The sequence below is a fragment of the Arachis ipaensis genome, chromosome B6, assembly GCF_059453495.1.
Source record: "Arachis ipaensis isolate K30076 ecotype BB chromosome B6, ASM5945349v1, whole genome shotgun sequence".
Taxonomy (NCBI): Eukaryota; Viridiplantae; Streptophyta; class Magnoliopsida; order Fabales; family Fabaceae; genus Arachis; species Arachis ipaensis.
This window is the reverse complement of record NC_142441.1, coordinates 43,884,003-43,901,943: the sequence shown is the minus strand read 5'-3', so window position 1 is coordinate 43,901,943 and position 17,941 is coordinate 43,884,003. Positions and strand designations below refer to the sequence as shown.

Here is a 17,941-nt window from a genome sequence, read left to right as displayed (position 1 = left end):
GTACAGATTTAAAGATTTGCTTACTTAAACCACACTTTCTAAAGCCACACTTTTCACTTAAAACCGTAGCTCTTCACAAAGAAAAGCGTCACCTAATGGAGAAAAGTAAATTAGAAGATTTAAGAGAAGAAATAATTAATTTATCAAAATTAATAGATCAAAAATTAATAATTTTAACGAATGTTAACTGTAATGACACCGAATTCTTAAAATCAATACAAAATGATTTTTCTCAAAATCTTTATTTTACTATAAGCTTTATTGAAGGACTTCAAAAACCTGAAAAAACTTTTTTTTTACACGGAATTTCTAAAAAATGCTACCATGGAAATGATTCCCCACATCTTTATCATACTTTTAACCCACAATTAAATTCTATAGTAGATATGCTTGAAGAAATATTAATATCCATAAAATTTCAAAGAAATAAGGAAAAAGAGAATTCCAAAGAAGAAAAATTCCAAAATATAATCAACATAACAGACTTAAAAGTAAAACCACCATTGAAATTATGAATATTGAAGAAAAATTAGAAGAAGTTACAATGCTTTTTAAACAATTAAAAATGGCTCAAGAAAATAATATTATGGAACACGGTTTTCAAATAGAAGAAGAATTAGTAAATTCTGAAAATATAGAAAATGAAGAACACATTCTAGATTATTCAAGTGACGAAGAACCAGCAATTCCAATACAAGTAAAAAATGAAGCTGGAACATCTAAGGATAATCAATCTCAATTTAAATGGGAAACATGTTTTGATAATTATGCTTTTAAAAAAGGGTTTACAAATAAAGATTCAAAATATACAAAAATACCATCAAAATATGTTCCTAAAATCCAGGAAATGGAAGGAGAAAGAATGCTCGATTTAGACTGCAAAAAGAACGAAAAAAAAATTTTCGAAAATTGGTTGAATTCCTTTTTATTAGAAGCCTTTACTAATCCAAAACTTAGTGAATTGTCTGGAAGAGATATTTGGAATTACATAGGGTTTCATACTAAAGGAACTATAAGAGATTATATGACATCAATAGAAAACCAAATAATAGAAGAATTAGCAACAAAAACTACAGCTTATGATAAGATATTATATATAATGATGATTCTATATAAGGAATTTTTTGGAAAAAATATTATAGATCATAGACAAGAAGTTTATAATAAAGAATATCAAGAAGCAAAAAACCATTTAGCTAATATTCAGATATATGATCTATGTAATGTGGAGTCTTATATATGTGAATATAGAATACATTATTACAAATTAAAAGAAGAAGATAAAAATCATTATCTTAGTATGTATATAACAAAACTTCCATATCCTGCTAATGAATTTATAATGGGAAGATTTATAAGAGAAATAAATAGAGGAACAATTGAAAATAACTTTGGTGGAGCAACCTCTGCAATAAGAGAGGAAATAAAAGAACGTTGTATGCAAGAAGCAACTCAAAAAAGATTTGCAAACATAATTAGAATTTGCTGTCAAGATAATGAAGAGATACCTCAAAAATATGGTCTTAATAAAAATTTTCAAAGAAAAAGAAAATATCAATTTAGAAAAAGAAAATACTATCCAAACTGGAGAAAAAAGAGATATTTTAGAAAGGAAAATAATAATAAAAACAAAAGACAAAGAAATAACTATTGTCCGAATAAAAAAGAAAATTGTAAATGTTGGTATTGCCAAGAAGAAGGACACTATGCAAATGAATGTCCGAAAAAGAAGGATAAAAAGGATCTTACTAAACAAATAGAAATTGCTAAGTCTTGTTTCATGGAACCTTTAGAGGAATCTGATGATAACTTAGACTATATTTTTGAATATGTCTCGGAAACAGACTCAGAGACTGAGTAATAATGCTACATTTATTACCATAAAAATAACAGAAAAGTTTATAAATGCTTTCATAGATTCTGGAGCAACACAATGCTTTGCTAGTTCAAATATAAAACTTGATTGGAAAAAATTAAAGAAACCATTAAGAGTTAGAATAGCTGACAAATCAATACATAAAATTAATCAAAAAGCAGAGATGGTTGAAATTTTTATTCAAAATTATAGGTTCATTGTTCCATCTATATATATGTTAGATTCTGGAATGGATTTTATCATAGGAAATAATTTTTTAAAGCTATATCATCCATTCATTCAAGAATTAACATATATAGTTTTAAAAGCTCCACACGATTCTTCAATAAATCAAAAATCAAAACGTATAAAAATACCGACTATTACTATAGATAAGATCTTAAAATTTAAAATATTTTCTATATTAGAGACATGTTATTTAAATTTATACTTTCAGATAAATATCCCAAAAAATAATCTTGAAATAAAGATAGAAGAACTTTTGGATGAAATTTGTGCTGAAAATCCTTTAGATATTAAAAATACAAATAACGAATTAGTAAGTATTAAATTAAAAGATCCTACAAAAGAGATAAATGTTCCAAATAAAATTTCTTATTCCGCAAGAGATAGAGAAGAGTTTTCACTAGAATGTAGAGATCTTTTGGAAAAAGGAATTATAAGATTAAGTAAAAGTCCTCATGCGGCTCCAGCCTTTTATGTCGAAAACAATAATGAAATTAAAAGGGGAAAACGAAGAATGGTTATTAACTATAAGAAGATGAATGAAGCAACTATTGGTGATGCTCATAAACTTCCAAGAAAAGATTTTATTTTAGAAAAAATCAAAGGAGCAACTTGGTTTTCATCTCTTGATGCAAAATCAGGATATTGGCAACTTCGTTTAGACGAAGAAACAAAGAAATTAACTGCTTTTACTTGCCCAACAAAAGAATCAACAAGTGTGTTGCTCTACGAATGGAATGTATTACCATTCGGATTAAAACAAGCCCCAGGTATTTATCAAAGATTTATGGAAGAAAATCTAAAAGAGTTAAATGAATTTGTTTTAGTGTACATTGATGATATACTAATTTTTACAAAACAGGATAGAGAAGATCATCTTCAAAAATTATTAATAGTTTTAGAAAGATGTAAAGAAAAAGGATTAGTTCTTAGCAAAAAGAAAGCAAGAATAGCAAAACAAGAAATAGAGTTTCTTGGATTAATTCTATCCACTCAGGGAAAGCTAAAACTTCAGCCAAATGTCCTAGAAAAGATAAATTTATTTCCTAATAAAATAGAAGATAGAAAACAATTACAAAGATTTTTAGGGTGTATAAATTATATTTCTGATCAAGGATTTTTAAAAAATATAACAGAATACACTAAAAGCTTATTTCCAAAAATAAGTACTAAAAAAGAATGGAAATGGGATGAAAAAGATAGTATGCAAATTCAAAAGATTAAAGAATTATGTGAAAAACTTCCAGAACTTTATATTCCAGAAGAAAATGACTACTTAATAGTAGAAACAGATGCTTCAGACATAACCTGGTCAGGATGTCTAAAAGCTAAGAAAGCTATAAAAAGTTTGGAACAAGAAAAAGAATCACTAGATTCTAAAGATTCCCCAAAGGAATTACTTTGCAGGTATATTTCAGGGACTTTTACTCCAACAGAACAGAGATATACCACTCATGAAAAGAAAACTCTAGCAGCAATTAAATCTCTTAAGAAATGGAAAATTGATTTACTACCCAGAGAATTTACATTAAGGACAGATTCAAGTTACCTAACAGGTTTCATACGATATAATTTAAAAGTTGATTATAACCATGGACGATTGGTAAGATGGCAATTATTTTTGTTACAATATCCAATAAAAATTGAATATATTAAGGGTGACAAAAATGTTATTGCAGATACATTAACAAGAGAATGGAGTTCGTCTACAACACATTAGATCAAGAAATTCAAAAGTATGAGCAAGAACTCGAAAAATGCAAGCATTGTCAGCAAATAAGGACACAAATCCAATCTCTCAAGAAGGCCATCGAAGCAATGAAATCAACACAACAAGCAAAACCATCAGAGTTCAGCCAGCTAAGCGTGGTGGACAAATCAGGTGAAGAAAAAATTTCAGAAAATAAAACAATTGCTGAAATCATTAAAAAATCCACCCAAGATAAAAAATATTATGTAATTTATAATGGCCCCATGAAAGGAGTATATGATGCCTGGGAAAAAGCAGCACCATTCACACATCAATCAAGGATAATTCATAAAGGAGGTTTTCTAACACTGGAAGAGGCAAAGGAATCCTTCAGGGAATATGAAGCTCTCCATCCAGAGCAAACCTTAAAAAGAGCAGATAAAGCTCCAGTTCAAACCCAGAGAACAGGGATAATAAGAAACATTCCTACAAGGGCTGAAATCAAGGAAAAGAAAAGGGTCTATAGATCAAATCTCAGAGAAACCCTTAACATAGTCCTGAATTGGACTGAAGAAAAAAGGGCAATTTTGGGATATTATCCTATTGCCAAAGAACAGCTAACAAAGCTGGTTATATTCCCAGATGCTTCCCCATCTGACACCTATCAGTTTTTCCAATATGGATTAATTGATACAATTTTAATTTTTAATGATCTAAAAATCATTAGTGAGTTTTCTGCAGGATTCGTTGATGCAGTAAAGAGATTTAAAAATATGATTGACAATGTAAATCCAAGGGATATATCCCTAAAATTTACAAACAGTCAACCTATTTTTAATGAAGAAGAAGAATGCTTGGTTCCAGCACACCAAGTAATATTCATGTCCGTCTTCCCAGGAAATTTTCAACCAATCGATCAGATTCAAGATTTAACGATTTACAGTCATGAAGGAAGGTTAGCCAGCACATTAGCAAGGGTCTTTGAAAGAACTCAAAAAATAACGAAGGAATCTCACACAAGGATTAATTATAAAAGTAGAAATACTCTGCTTGTGTCCAGTAAAAGAAATGAAATTGAAGAAAGAGAGATGAGACTCTTGGTGGAATTTGAATCAGCATTCTACAACTTATCTGGACTTTTAGAAAAGCTCCCTGAAGGGATAAAGAGGAATCTCTGCTATTTAATAAAAGACAGAGAAGACCACAAGTGCCAGCTATGTGCCTCAGAGATATCTGAAGAAAGCAATAATGAAACAGAATCAACTCACATGATGAAGGAAGGAGACAATGCATCTGAGGGTCACATGATAAAAGAAGAGGACAGTGCATCTGAAGCATCTCTCAACATTATTGCATAGTGACGTAAGCACTTAGGTCATAGAGCACCAACAATGTAGCTGGTGCAAAAGAACAAACAATGACGTAAGCAATGACGTCATAAGAAGGGTAAGGATGGAAATTGTCCATCAAACCCAACTATTATAAATAGGTTGCTTAGGCAATTGTAGAATCATCAGACAATAGAAAGCAGGAGGCTAAGAGTACTCATATGCTAGGAGAGCAAGGAGGAAGCTGCCAAGGCGATTCTATAGTCTGAGGAAGAATTCCCTTAGGGAAAAATAATTCTAAACTCCCCTCTGGAGTTAGCATCTACAATCTCCCCTCTGGAGATAAAAACACCTTATGTAAAATATACTAAATAAAGGAAGTTTTTCTCCAGAAAGGTACATCTTCATCTTAATCTTTAAATTATGAATTATTTAGAAAGTTTAGAATTAACAGAAGAATCTGATTATTATAGATTAACTACTTTATTAGATAATGAAAAACAGGCTGTTCTAACAACAGAATTAAATCTCAAATCAAATGAAAACTTTAATAAACAAAATCTTTTAAAAGAAGTTTTTAATAGAAAAAATATAATATACTATGGAAAAATTTAACTTGAAGCTCCTATAAAGATAAAATCTGCCAATGGAGAACTTGAAATAGCTTTGATAAATAATGAAGAATTAAGTAAACAGATTGAGAAAATTAAGGATCAACAAAAAAGATCTAAAATTGGATGGATTCATATTAGTACTATACAAGTCTTAATCAAATCTACATATATGAAAGGAATTAATTCACCAATAAGTTTAGCAATCTGTGACAAAAGAATTACTGATGACCCGATATATCAAATAATTGGAATTGTTCATGGAAATTTGGCAAACGTAAATATTAAATTTAATGCCCATCTTGGATATGCTATACCTTTATCAACTGAAAATCTTGGAAGATCTATAAGTTTGGCTTATAAATTTCATAGAAAGAATCTAATGGAACAAGATGATGAACCATTTTCAATAACATATGCAATAAATTATGCTTTAACAAATAGCCATCATAGTATAATATTTAAAAACAGAGAAAGAATTTATGTCGATGAACTATTTCAGAAAATTGTAAAAACAGAAATACCAAAATATAAAGCTATTGAAAACTCAGTTCTATTATTAAAAGAACCATCAGAAAAATTGGTTTCATCAAATTTTCAAATAAGAGAATCTAAAATTAATAGCCCTTTAAGTTTATCTAAGTTAAAGATTAAAGAAGAAAATTCTGAAATAAAAGAATTAACAAAAAAGGTCGAAAAATTAAATGAAACCCTTATGACAATAAATAAAGAAGAAATATATGTAACTTATCAAGATAAGAAACAAGAGCTCTTTGAAAGAGAAAATCGTTTGAATTATTTACAGTTTTCTGAAATAAATCAAAGAGCATTTGAAGCTCTAAAAATAATCTATGACAAGTTAAAAAGAGAAGTGGAAGAGCTAGAAAAATTAATAGAATCTCTAGAAAATAGTGATGAAGCGATGATAGAATTTGCAGAAATTCTAAAATAAATAATGAAGCATACAAAGATTGAAAGACCAGAAAATAAAATAAAAAGAAAAAGAGCGAAAAAATTAAAAAGTAAAATAAAAGAGTATAAAAGGGAATTAAATAATCTTCAGATCGAAATTGATGACCTTATAATAAAAAGGATAGAAATAAGAATAAATATAAACAAGTTGGAGTTAAACTTAAAAAATTTATAAATGCCTGGAAAACCATATTATGACTTAAAAGAATTAAAGCTGTTGAAAGAAAAAATGGAGAATGAGGTTGAAAAATTAAAAAGATATTTAGAAACAACAGAAAGTGTAGAAATAAAAGAAGTTTTTGAAGATTTGAGAAATTATATTAAAGAAAAAGACAAACAGATAAAAGATTTTATATACAATAATCCTTGCAAAAAAGAATATTATAAACTAAAATAAGATTGAAAAACTATACAAATAAAATCAGAATTATAAATACTAGTAGAAATGGTCAACATTTTTATGATTTTGCAAATTATACAAATTATAAACTTATTCGAAGTAAAATATGAAGAGTAAAAATTGGTATCAGAGCCAAGTTAACGATTAAGGGTAACACTTTCTCTTTAAGCAATACTTTTAATGATACGCTTTTAAACCATATAAAAATAAAAATCTATAAATCTGTACCAAAATGCATCTGTACACTAGATGAAACCCATAGAAAAAATACAACTTTGATCAGGGTTGACAAAAACAAAGTTAATCTCTAGAATTTTCGAAAAATAGAATAAAATAAATGACTATATATATTAATGGTAGCCAGTACTAGCCACCTAGGGACAAGATTTTGATTTGGTGGGTCCAAGTCCAAGTCAGCAACACATGGCGCCGTGTTGGAATTTGAGTTTGCTACTCCAACACGATTCTTCCCCCAACTCATAAATAAATCAATTTACTGTGTGCCCTTTATATTTTTAAAACAAAGGAAACTTGTTTATCGTATGCATTTTAATTTATTATTTATATTTTTAATACTTTCATTTTTAAAATTTTGAAAATAAAATAATACAATTTATTCTTTTAATTTCTTGTACAAATTTTTGAAAATAAAATATTAAAAATAAAACGCTATTAGGCTTTCTTTGTCATGTCAATCCTTGCACCATTTTCAGCGGATGTGTCACTTTTGCTTGATTTCACCAAGTGGAATTCCATCATATCCCAACCTAATTTATGTTATTAATTTTCACTTGCATAATTGCATCTGCTTGATATATATTTAGATAAATCATTTCAATTTCATAACAATGAAAATCACACCATTCCCACACTTGTATAGTTGTATTGCGATTAGCGAGCCAACAATTAATGTTCATAACTCCCATCAAACAATGGTTGGGCGACATTTTTTTTGTGGTTCTAATTAAAAAAATTCGATAAATCTTCATTGACAATGTCGGGTGCAGGAGGCTAAAGTCAAAGTGTGAAATCGAAATGTGTGTCGTTCTATGGGCTAAGCCTAACTTGATTTGACGGTTTTCTTGGGTTTCAGGTGAAAACTATCACTGGACCCGCAGAGGACTAGTCTTATCCATAATCTTCAAACTTATTGATTTATGTTTACATCATAAGATTATTATTAGCAAAAAATTTAAATTTTTTAATAAATATAAACAAATATATTAAAAATTTAGAGTGTATTCAGTTTGCATCTTTATTTTTATTTATTGAATTTTGTAAAATAAAAAAAGGATAAAAATAGAAAATTAGATTTTTATTATGTTTATTATTTTTTATTTTTTTTACAAAATTCAAAATACATAAAATATTAAAAAAATAAAAAATAAAAATATAAACTAAATATACCCTTAATATTTTTTATATTTTAATAAAAAATTTAATTTATAATTTTAATATGTAATTTTGAGATAAACAATAATAAATTCATATATATAAAGACAATTTTATTAGGTAATTAACAGGAGTCTAATCAATAATAAATTAACAAATATTTTTAATTATATTTTATACTGATATATTTTTATTAATTAATAATTATTTAAATTTTATTTTTTAAAATATAAAATTTATAATTATTAATTACAGTTATTTAAAGTTGGTTGATTAAAATTATTTACCTATACTTTTCTATGTGAAGATAACTACTATGGTTTGGCTAGTTTCTTTACATGTGCTTGAGTTCTTTGATTGTTTACATGTTTTGAGCCATATTGTATGGATAGGATTTATAGTTGGAGTTCAAAATTTTCAATGTTGTTTCCTTTTTCTACGGCTGAATGTTTACTAATTTGACGACCCAGAAAATTGTGTATATTTTGTACATAGCCTTAACAAGGTTCACACTGTAATCGTTTTGTAATCAGAGACAAATCTACTTTATAATTTGTGGGGTCAAATATCCCCACTAATATTTAAAAAATATATATATATAAAAATATATGTACAAATAGAAACGGATCTATATATATTTGTGTGGGGATAATTATTCTCATTGAGTTTTTAAAACATATATATATATATATATATATATATATATATATATATATATATATATTATAAGTGTGTTTGTAAATAATTGTTTCTATTATAATAATTTATTTGTCTCGCACTTCAAAAAAAAAATCATGTGTAAAAACATTTATGTTACTAGATATTAATACAACAATAAAAAAATATTGTCTTATATAAATTTAAAACAAATAATAATAATAACTAACAATAATGTAATTATTTAATTATCTAAAATCAAAATATAAATGAAATTATTAGTATTTAATAATTTTTATAATATATATTATTTATTTACTTTTTATTTTTTTTAATTTAGTTTTGTTTATACATATAATATTATTTTTATTAAAAAAGCTTTTATTATAATATTATAAAATATTAACTTTATAATTAAATATTCAAAAAATTATTTAAATATTTACTTAATAAAAAAATATTATATAAAGAGAATTGGGTTGTTTGATTTGAATTTTTATTTTTTTACAAAGTTTTTGTCTGTCTCACATGACGTCAACGAAAATTCAAACACAAAAAAAAAGGTAGTCAATATTTTAAATTAGTTCATTCAAGTTATATTTCTTATAAAATAATCAACAAAAATGTGATTTAATGGATATTAGATACTTGATTAGGTACTAGTATTAATAATAAATGTATTACTCATACAATATTACTAAAATATTAAAATAAAAAAATATTTTTAAATTAATATACTTTTAGACGTGTGTTAATTATATTTATTCATTAGAAACTTGATTAACTAATATACACCAAGATTTAAATATCTAAATATATTAATAATAATATTTTTTATTATTTTGCTATATTATTTCGTCCTAACTCTTAAAATTTTTTGGATCTGTCATTATGTACAAATATATATGTGTCCCAATTGAAAAATTATATTTGTTTCACATTAAAAAATAATTATCTATTAAATTTTATGTCAAAATATTTCAAGAATTTTGCTAATCTTTAAATAAACAAAGATTAGCAATTTAAATATGCAATTTGGAGTCAATTTATAATTTTAGTCATTACTTATCTTGTTTACAATGTAAACGAATTGATATATTACAAAAGAGATAACACACGTATCATAAACAAAGAAAACAGGTGCAGATATAACATGTATCAGACGAGGACATCAATGTATCTTATTTACAGTGTAAACAAGATCCGAGTAATATCAATTCATTTAATACACTATGATCAACTCCATTTTAGCATTCTAAGTTATGTTAAAAAGTATGGAGTTTATCAACTAACTTACATAATTTTAGCTTAATTAATTGAGTTTTTCGAATCTTGCTTCCGATGTAGTCGTATGTGAAAAATATGTTTTTTGTGCTTCTAATTATTAATTTTTTAATCTCTTTTTATATCATTTGATGTCGGGTTGAAATTTTTTAAAGTGTTTCAGGGTTAAGGTGCATCAACAACCTCAAAGAATCGAAGAGAATTGAGCAAAGAAGCATATTTGGAAAACAATTCAAAAGAGAAATTGTCTGGCAGCTCGCTTAAACGAGATTTTTTTGCCTGAGCGAAATTTTCGCATGAGAGACATGCTCTCACCTAAGCAAGATCCTCGCGCGAGCGCCAATTCCTCGCCTGAGCGAGATTCTCAGGTGCGCGAGATCGGATCATGTGCCTTGATTAATAAAGCATGTGTATTCACATTTTGGGCCTCCCAAGGGGCCCCCAACAGCTGTGGAAGATGATAATTTGAAGCAAAAACTTGGAGGAGGGGACTACATGAGAACACATTCACTCATTTTTCAATTTTCATAGGGTTTTAGTTTATAGTTTCTAGTGAGAGAAGCTCCAACTTCTCTCTAGATTTTCTTGAATTTTCTTCAATTTCATCTCTAGTTTTGAATTTTAATCTTGTTTAATTGTAGTTTTACTCTTATTTTCTTGTTTTTTACATTACTCTGCTTAGATTTCTTATTAAGTCTACTTTGCTTTATTTTTTACTTTTATGAACTATGTGAATTCTTGAGTTCTATGAATGAATTTGATGTTTTTTACTTTATTTATGCTTATTATTTGAGTTGTTAGTATTAATTTCTTCTAGTAGTTAGTTATAGTTTTTGTTAATTCTTGCAATTTATGATGTTTTTCTTTTTATACACGTTAAGTGTTTAACAACATGTTTACATTAGTTATGGAGTAGATTTTCATTTTCTTTGCTTGAGGTTGAGAAATTAGGTGACCTTGAGTCATTAATGTCTAATTTTGATTGGTAATTTAGAGTTATTAGTTGATCTTGTTTTTACTAACGCTAGTCTTTTACTAAATTTAACTAGTAAGTTAGTTAGAACTTGTGAATTAAGGTTAATTATGCTTACTTGACTTTTTTCAATGTGTAGAGATTGACAAAGTAGGATTAACTCTTAATAATTACCATGCTTGTGGTTAATGACAATGATAGTGATTCTTGATTCTCAACCCTAGTCAAGACCTTTTAGCTCTTGAATTTTCCTCTTTTACTAGTTTGTTACCTTAATCATTTTCAGTTTAATTTAGTTGCTTTCTAGTATAGTTATCAATTTATCATTTTAATTATTACTCTTTTATTCCATACTTGATTTTTTTTTGTGACTTATTCCATACTTGATTAGTTAGCCCTTTACTTACTCTTTGATTTTATTTCCTTATAATTTAGTTATTAATTGCTCTTTAATTTCTAATCAATTTACATTTCCATAATTTGTGCTCAACCCCCCTCCCGAATTCCATAACCAATAATTGTATACCTTATTGCAAGTTTAAGAAAAATGATTGGGGATTAAACTCCTGAATAAACTTTATGACAAATTTTACTAAACTTTGAAGAGTGTTGAATTCCGATTTAGATCTACAACGAATCTTAAGCTTTAATTAGCGAATTTTCTAAACCAGTCTTTAGCGCTCGTGAAGTTTATGGTGCCGTTACCAGAGACTTTGCAATGTGTGTTGATTATTGGTTATTGTTAATATGTAAATAGTGTGAATAACTTGTTTTTGCTTATTTTATTGGTTTTTGCTTTATTAGTTTTTAGTTGTTTTTCTTAGTTAGAACTCTTAGTTCTAGTAGTTTGCTAGTAATTAATTGCTTTTCTTTAGTTAGTTTCTCTTTGCTTTTAATAATTGCATGAGCCTTATGTTTTCTAAGTTGAATCTCGCGGTCACTACCGGATCTGAGCTTAGCCCCTTTTAATCTAGAAATTGAAAGAACTTTGACACATATTAGGTAAGCTCAGCATCGGTTAGCTTTTGTGAATAGTGAATTGGTGGCTCTTGACGAGCAATCCGATTCACTATTGCCTTCTAATCGTGACTCCAATTCCACATTCAACGAAGGAACTTTATACTCTTCTGTTGGTATTTCTGATGCCTCTTTGAGTGATATAGGTAATGAAGACATGGACACACCTAGAAGAATCACTCTCAAGGAGATGGGAGCTTCGGATATTACTCTCCAATCACTCCAATTGCGCTTCCTCTACTTGCATGAAAATTTTGAGCTCAACATCGAGTTGATTAATTTGCTCCCTAAACATTATGTTTTGCCGAGAAAGGATCACTACAAGAAAATGGAATATTTGTAACAAAACTTTTGTATCAAATTTAAAATTGTTACAAAAAAAGAGTTTTTTGTAATAATAATTGGTGATTGTTACAAAAAAAACTATGTTGTTTGTTGTTACAAAACATTCAAATATTTTGTAATAATCTATTTTTTTTGTTACAAATTATGTTAGTTTTTGTAACGCGCCGGTGTATTGTTACAAAATATTATAATATTTTGTAACAAAAAGTAAAGTAGTTACAAAAATTCGAAGTATTTTGTAACAAAATAGTTTTTTGTTTCAAAAACTCTAAATGTTTTGTAACAAAATATTTTTTTGTCTGAAAAATCCAAATTATTTTGTAACAAAAAATTAATTTGTCACAAAATTTAACATTGTTTGTAACAATTATTTTTGAGTCACAAAAATATATGTATATTTTATAATTTTTTTTTCAAAATGTTAAATACTTTAAGAATAAAAAAGAATTGTATATATAATTTTTTAAAATAATTTTATTTTGTTTTAGAAATTAAAAAAATTGTTCTTATAATTCTTTTAAAATATATTTTACATATTATTTTTGACATATTCATTAATTTTTAAATGATGTAAATATTAATTTATATGCCTTTAGAAAATTAGTATATAACTTTAATTAATAACTAGATTTTTAAAGTAACTAAAAACTAATTTGTGAAATTAAAATTTTTTATTAATTTATAAATATAAATAACAATAATTAAATATATCCCAAAAAAAATTAAAATACTAAAGGTAAAGCTGTAAAAACCAAATGGTGATAGTGAAGGTAAGGTTGTAAAAAAACCCTAAGTCCCCACCCCTCATTCTAAGCCTCCCTCAGTTACTCTGAACCCTCACCGCGCCGTCTCTATCTGCGAGGGAACATGCAGCTGCTGCCGGAAGAAGAATCACCGGTGTAGGCCCTGGGAAGCGTTTGCGGCGGCGTCGTGGTCCTCCGTGGTGTTTGTTTTGTCGCAAGCGTCTCCAGTCGCTTGTCAAATCTGCTTCGTGTGCGCCACTGCTCACCTCCATCTGTGTCGAACTGGCCATCTTGGCTCCGCCGTGTTCCGCCTCCTCTGCCTCCGGCGTCGTGCCTCCTCTGTATCTGCTACCTCCGTCTCTGTCGTCCTCTTGTTGGTTCGCTCCGCTGCTGGATCTGCTCTATTCGTGCCAAAGCTCTGCTCGTGCGGTCACCTCTCCTCGCTAGTGGCCTGCATCTTCGACGGTGGAACGGCTCCAACCTGTCGCTGAGTGCTGACTTGGTTCTGCTTCTGACATTCTGCAGTGTAGAGGTGAGTTTTTTTTTAATATATAATTATTCTATATTAATTTTGTGGACTTCATTTTTGCTGTTTTATTGTAGGTTTAGAAGAGAAATGATGAAGATTTAATAAAAGGGTCTTCTTCTGGTGTAGTTATTCTGCAGTGTAGAGGTGAGTTTTTTTTAAGTTTGTCTCCTAGCTTGCTAGTGAAATGATGAAGATTTAATAAAAGAGTCTTCTTCTGGTGTTGTGTAGCACTCTTTAAAGTCTTCTGGTTCAGCCATGCTTTGTTCCTCTGCTGCTGGTCTGCTCCGATCGTCTCCTCTGCTGAAGGTAAGTGCAGTTTAATTTAGTATTGAACCTTGATTCTGCTGATGTTGTGACTAAAAATATTATTTTGATATCTGGTTGAAAATATTAGTGCTATTAGCTTTTGCTTTCTTTTTAGTAATTTCGATTCTGTTTTTTTTTATATTTGTGTTTGTGAATTGAGTAAAGTAGGTAACTATATTATCCTTATTAACTATGTTGTTAGTTGATTATCTTAGCTGAAATATTGAACCTTGATTCTGCTGATGTTGTGGTTGAAAATATTAGTGTTAGTATGGAGTCAAAACAGGCAGTGCATAGTCTTCCAATAGCCTGACCCAAATTTAAGGATTTTACAATGTATTGAAGTGAAAAAAAGGGGTCCAGTTGTTTAGTTAACCATTGTGATGGTACCTGTTTTTATTGTATTTTATCAATTGCTGGCTATTGATAGTAACATGAGTATGCACTTTGTGCAGTTTTTGGTTTTGAACCACATTCGGTTTTGCCAATTGGTGTTGTTGCGCTTGCCGACAACACAGGGTTTATGCCTCTTCCAAAGATAAAGGTTCTTGCTAGCAGTGCAGTAAGACTTTCGCTTGAGAGTTGCAACTCTGCTTTGTAATTGGTTCTTAAGTATGTAATTAAAATTTTCTCAATTGATGCATAGGTATTCTATACACCATTTTTGAGACACATATGGACATAGTTGGGTCTTACACCAGCAACAAAGAAAAACTTCCTCTCCCTCTTGGATAATGGCTACAGTTGCATTTTAATACCTGGTGGAGTGCAAGAAACATTTTTCATGGAGCATGGTACCGAGGTGTGTTCCATCTCATTCCTTTTTAGTATTTTTATTCTATTTTTGATAATTGTAGTGCTATGATTGATGCAAAGTTTAGTATTATATTGTTATGGGAAATTTTCCTTCTAATGCTATGTAAATGGTTGAGGCCAACTATCCTATAACATGACATACTAGGAACCTGGCATTCTACATTTTCCTTATATGATTATATTAGTGTATAGTCAAAAAATTCCTAAAAAAATTGTAAATATAATTAAGGAGTACATTGTGTTAGTTAGATCTTGTAGTGCCTACATCTTACTGGTTTTTCTTGATATTTGGTTTTGTGCTGTATTTCTCCTTTCTACTGATTTTAAAGACATGCTGAAGAGGATTTGAAATAAATTGTGTCTTTCAAGATGAGCATCATTATTGTCATTGCATGATTTATGTTAAAACTTTAAATGGGTCAGTGATATTAAGATATTTTTACCCTGTAGACTGCCTATCTCAAGGCAAGAAAAGGATTTATCCGCATAGCAATTCAGAAGGGCCAACCCCTTGTTCCGGTTTTCTGTTTTGGACAGGTACTTATTTCTTGTCCAAATCAGCTTTACAACACTATAAATTATTTAGTGTTTCACATCCTTATATGTTAGTGTTACTGATTTATGTTTGTCATTAACTACCATTTCTCATTTTCCTTCATCACTGCAATGTTTGCTATAGTCAAATATCTATAAATGGTGGAAACTTGGTGGGAAGTTAATTCTGAATTTTGCAAGGGCTATCAAGTTCACCCCCATATACTTTTGGGGAATTTTTGGGTGTGTGTTTCTTCTACATCCCAATTTGTTAATCCTCATCATTTTCGTTGTCTATGTTTTCTCTAGACAATGTTTCTTCCATAAAAAATCAGGGTAACTAAATTTATATTTGAAGTTGAGTTGGTTTAATCTTTTAACACAAATCATCTTTTCAACTTCTAGATCTCCAATACCATTCAAGCATCCAATGTATGTTGTTGTGGGTAGACCGATTGAGCTTGACAAAAATCCAGAACCAACAACAGAAGAGGTATATGTCCTTCATGCAGCGTTTATCCATTAAGTTATCCTGGGATAACATATTAACATGCTGCATTCTTTTTCTCTCTTGTATTGTTCCCTATTCATCTCCAAAATGTTCATTACATTGACTTGTGTTATGCTTTAACTAAAGATTCTAGCTTCCATGAAAAAAAACTTTATTCAAACCTTTTATGGAACCTTATATTTCAATGTAAAGCATGTGGGGTATCTCTAATATTGTTTGTAAATTTGATATCTTTCTCCATATTAGGTTGCTACGGTGCATAGTCAGTTTGTTGCATCACTTCAAGATCTTTTTGAACGGTACAAAGCTCGTGCTGGATATCCAAACCTTGAGTTGAGAATTGTCTGATGATTAGTCCAATATTCTGGGGAATTACACCAATCTTTCTTGGTGATCATATGCTACCTTGAGGGCTCAAGAATATTTTGATACATAGAGACACTAATCTATGTTAGAACTTTTATGTTTTGGTTGAACTTATATATGCAAGACATATAACTTGTAGAACTTGTAGAACTTGTAGAACTTGTAGACATATACTCGCTAATATTAATTTGTTTGAAAACAATTTTAGCTAAAATGATCTTGTTTGACTTATGTATATTTTTGCATATTATATAGATGTAAACTTGCTTATTAAAATAGTTAATATATTAGTTAATTTAAAAAATAATTTAGTAAATTATGCATGCAATTTGTATTAAAAAAAGTTGTTACAAAATAATTAATTTGCTTTTGTAACTAAAGAAAAAAATGTTACAAAATCATGTTACATTTTGTAACAAAATTTGTTGATAGGAAAAAATAGATTGTCACGAAAAATACCTTCAAGATCAAAATTTGTTACCACTTTTGTAACGGTTTCTGGTTTTTTGTTTCAAAAAAAATTGTTACAAAATATCATATTGAATTGTAACAGTTCCATTTTTTGTTACAAAAACTTTTTGTAACGGGACTTACTGCAACGGCCCCTTTTTTTGTTAAAAAAAACTTTTGTTTCAAAATTTTGACGTTTTGTAACAATTTTTTTTTGTTAAAAATACGCTTTTTTCTTGTAGTGGATTTGATTAAGCACTTGAAGCATTTTCAAGTGGTTTGTTCAACCGTTAGATGGAATGGTTCGGATGAAGTAGTGGTTATGGTATTTGCGAAAAAATGGTTCTACACACAACCTAAAGAGGTGAACACTAATCGGGAGTTACTAAGGAAGGAGTTCTTGGAGAAGTTCATTCCACCACAATTGACTGACCACATAAGGAAGGAGATCTCAAGCATTATTCAAAATGATGGGGAGATGCTCTATGAGTATTGAGAGTGGTTCAAGAAATTGTGTGTCTCGTGTCCTCACCATCAAATCCAAGACTTGTTGCTTATCAACTACTTTTGTGAGGGCTTACATCCACAAGACAAAACTCTTCTTGACGTTTCTAGTAGTGGATCACTTGTGAAACACAAAATACCGAAGGATGCATGATGTAAGACCCAGGAATTTTAAAAGATTTTATTATGAACTATTTTCAAATTATTTATTTATTGACAATTTTAATTTTAGAAATTGTTTTGTTAAAGATAAATAAAGTCAGTTTTGATTAATTGAATTTGAAAATAAATTAAGGTTTTTATTCAAACTTTATAATTATTGAGTATTTTTCTATATACAACTTAAAGTTTTGAAAATTCGAAAATAATGAAGTTTGGCTATTTACAAATTATAATTTTATCTAATTTTATA

General features: G+C 28.7%; 1 non-coding gene and 1 pseudogene across 1 annotated transcript; one reads left to right on the top strand and one right to left on the bottom strand.

Annotated features, from left to right (window-relative positions):
- Positions 1 to 13,525: 13,525 nt before the first annotated feature.
- LOC107646767 (diacylglycerol O-acyltransferase 2D-like) lies at positions 13,526 to 16,592 on the top strand (annotated as a pseudogene).
- Positions 16,593 to 17,459: 867 nt separating this feature from the next.
- Positions 17,460 to 17,565, bottom strand: LOC148555351 (small nucleolar RNA R71). The gene has a single exon (XR_015887113.1). It is a non-coding gene; the product is annotated as a small nucleolar RNA R71 (small nucleolar RNA).
- Positions 17,566 to 17,941: the final 376 nt, after the last annotated feature.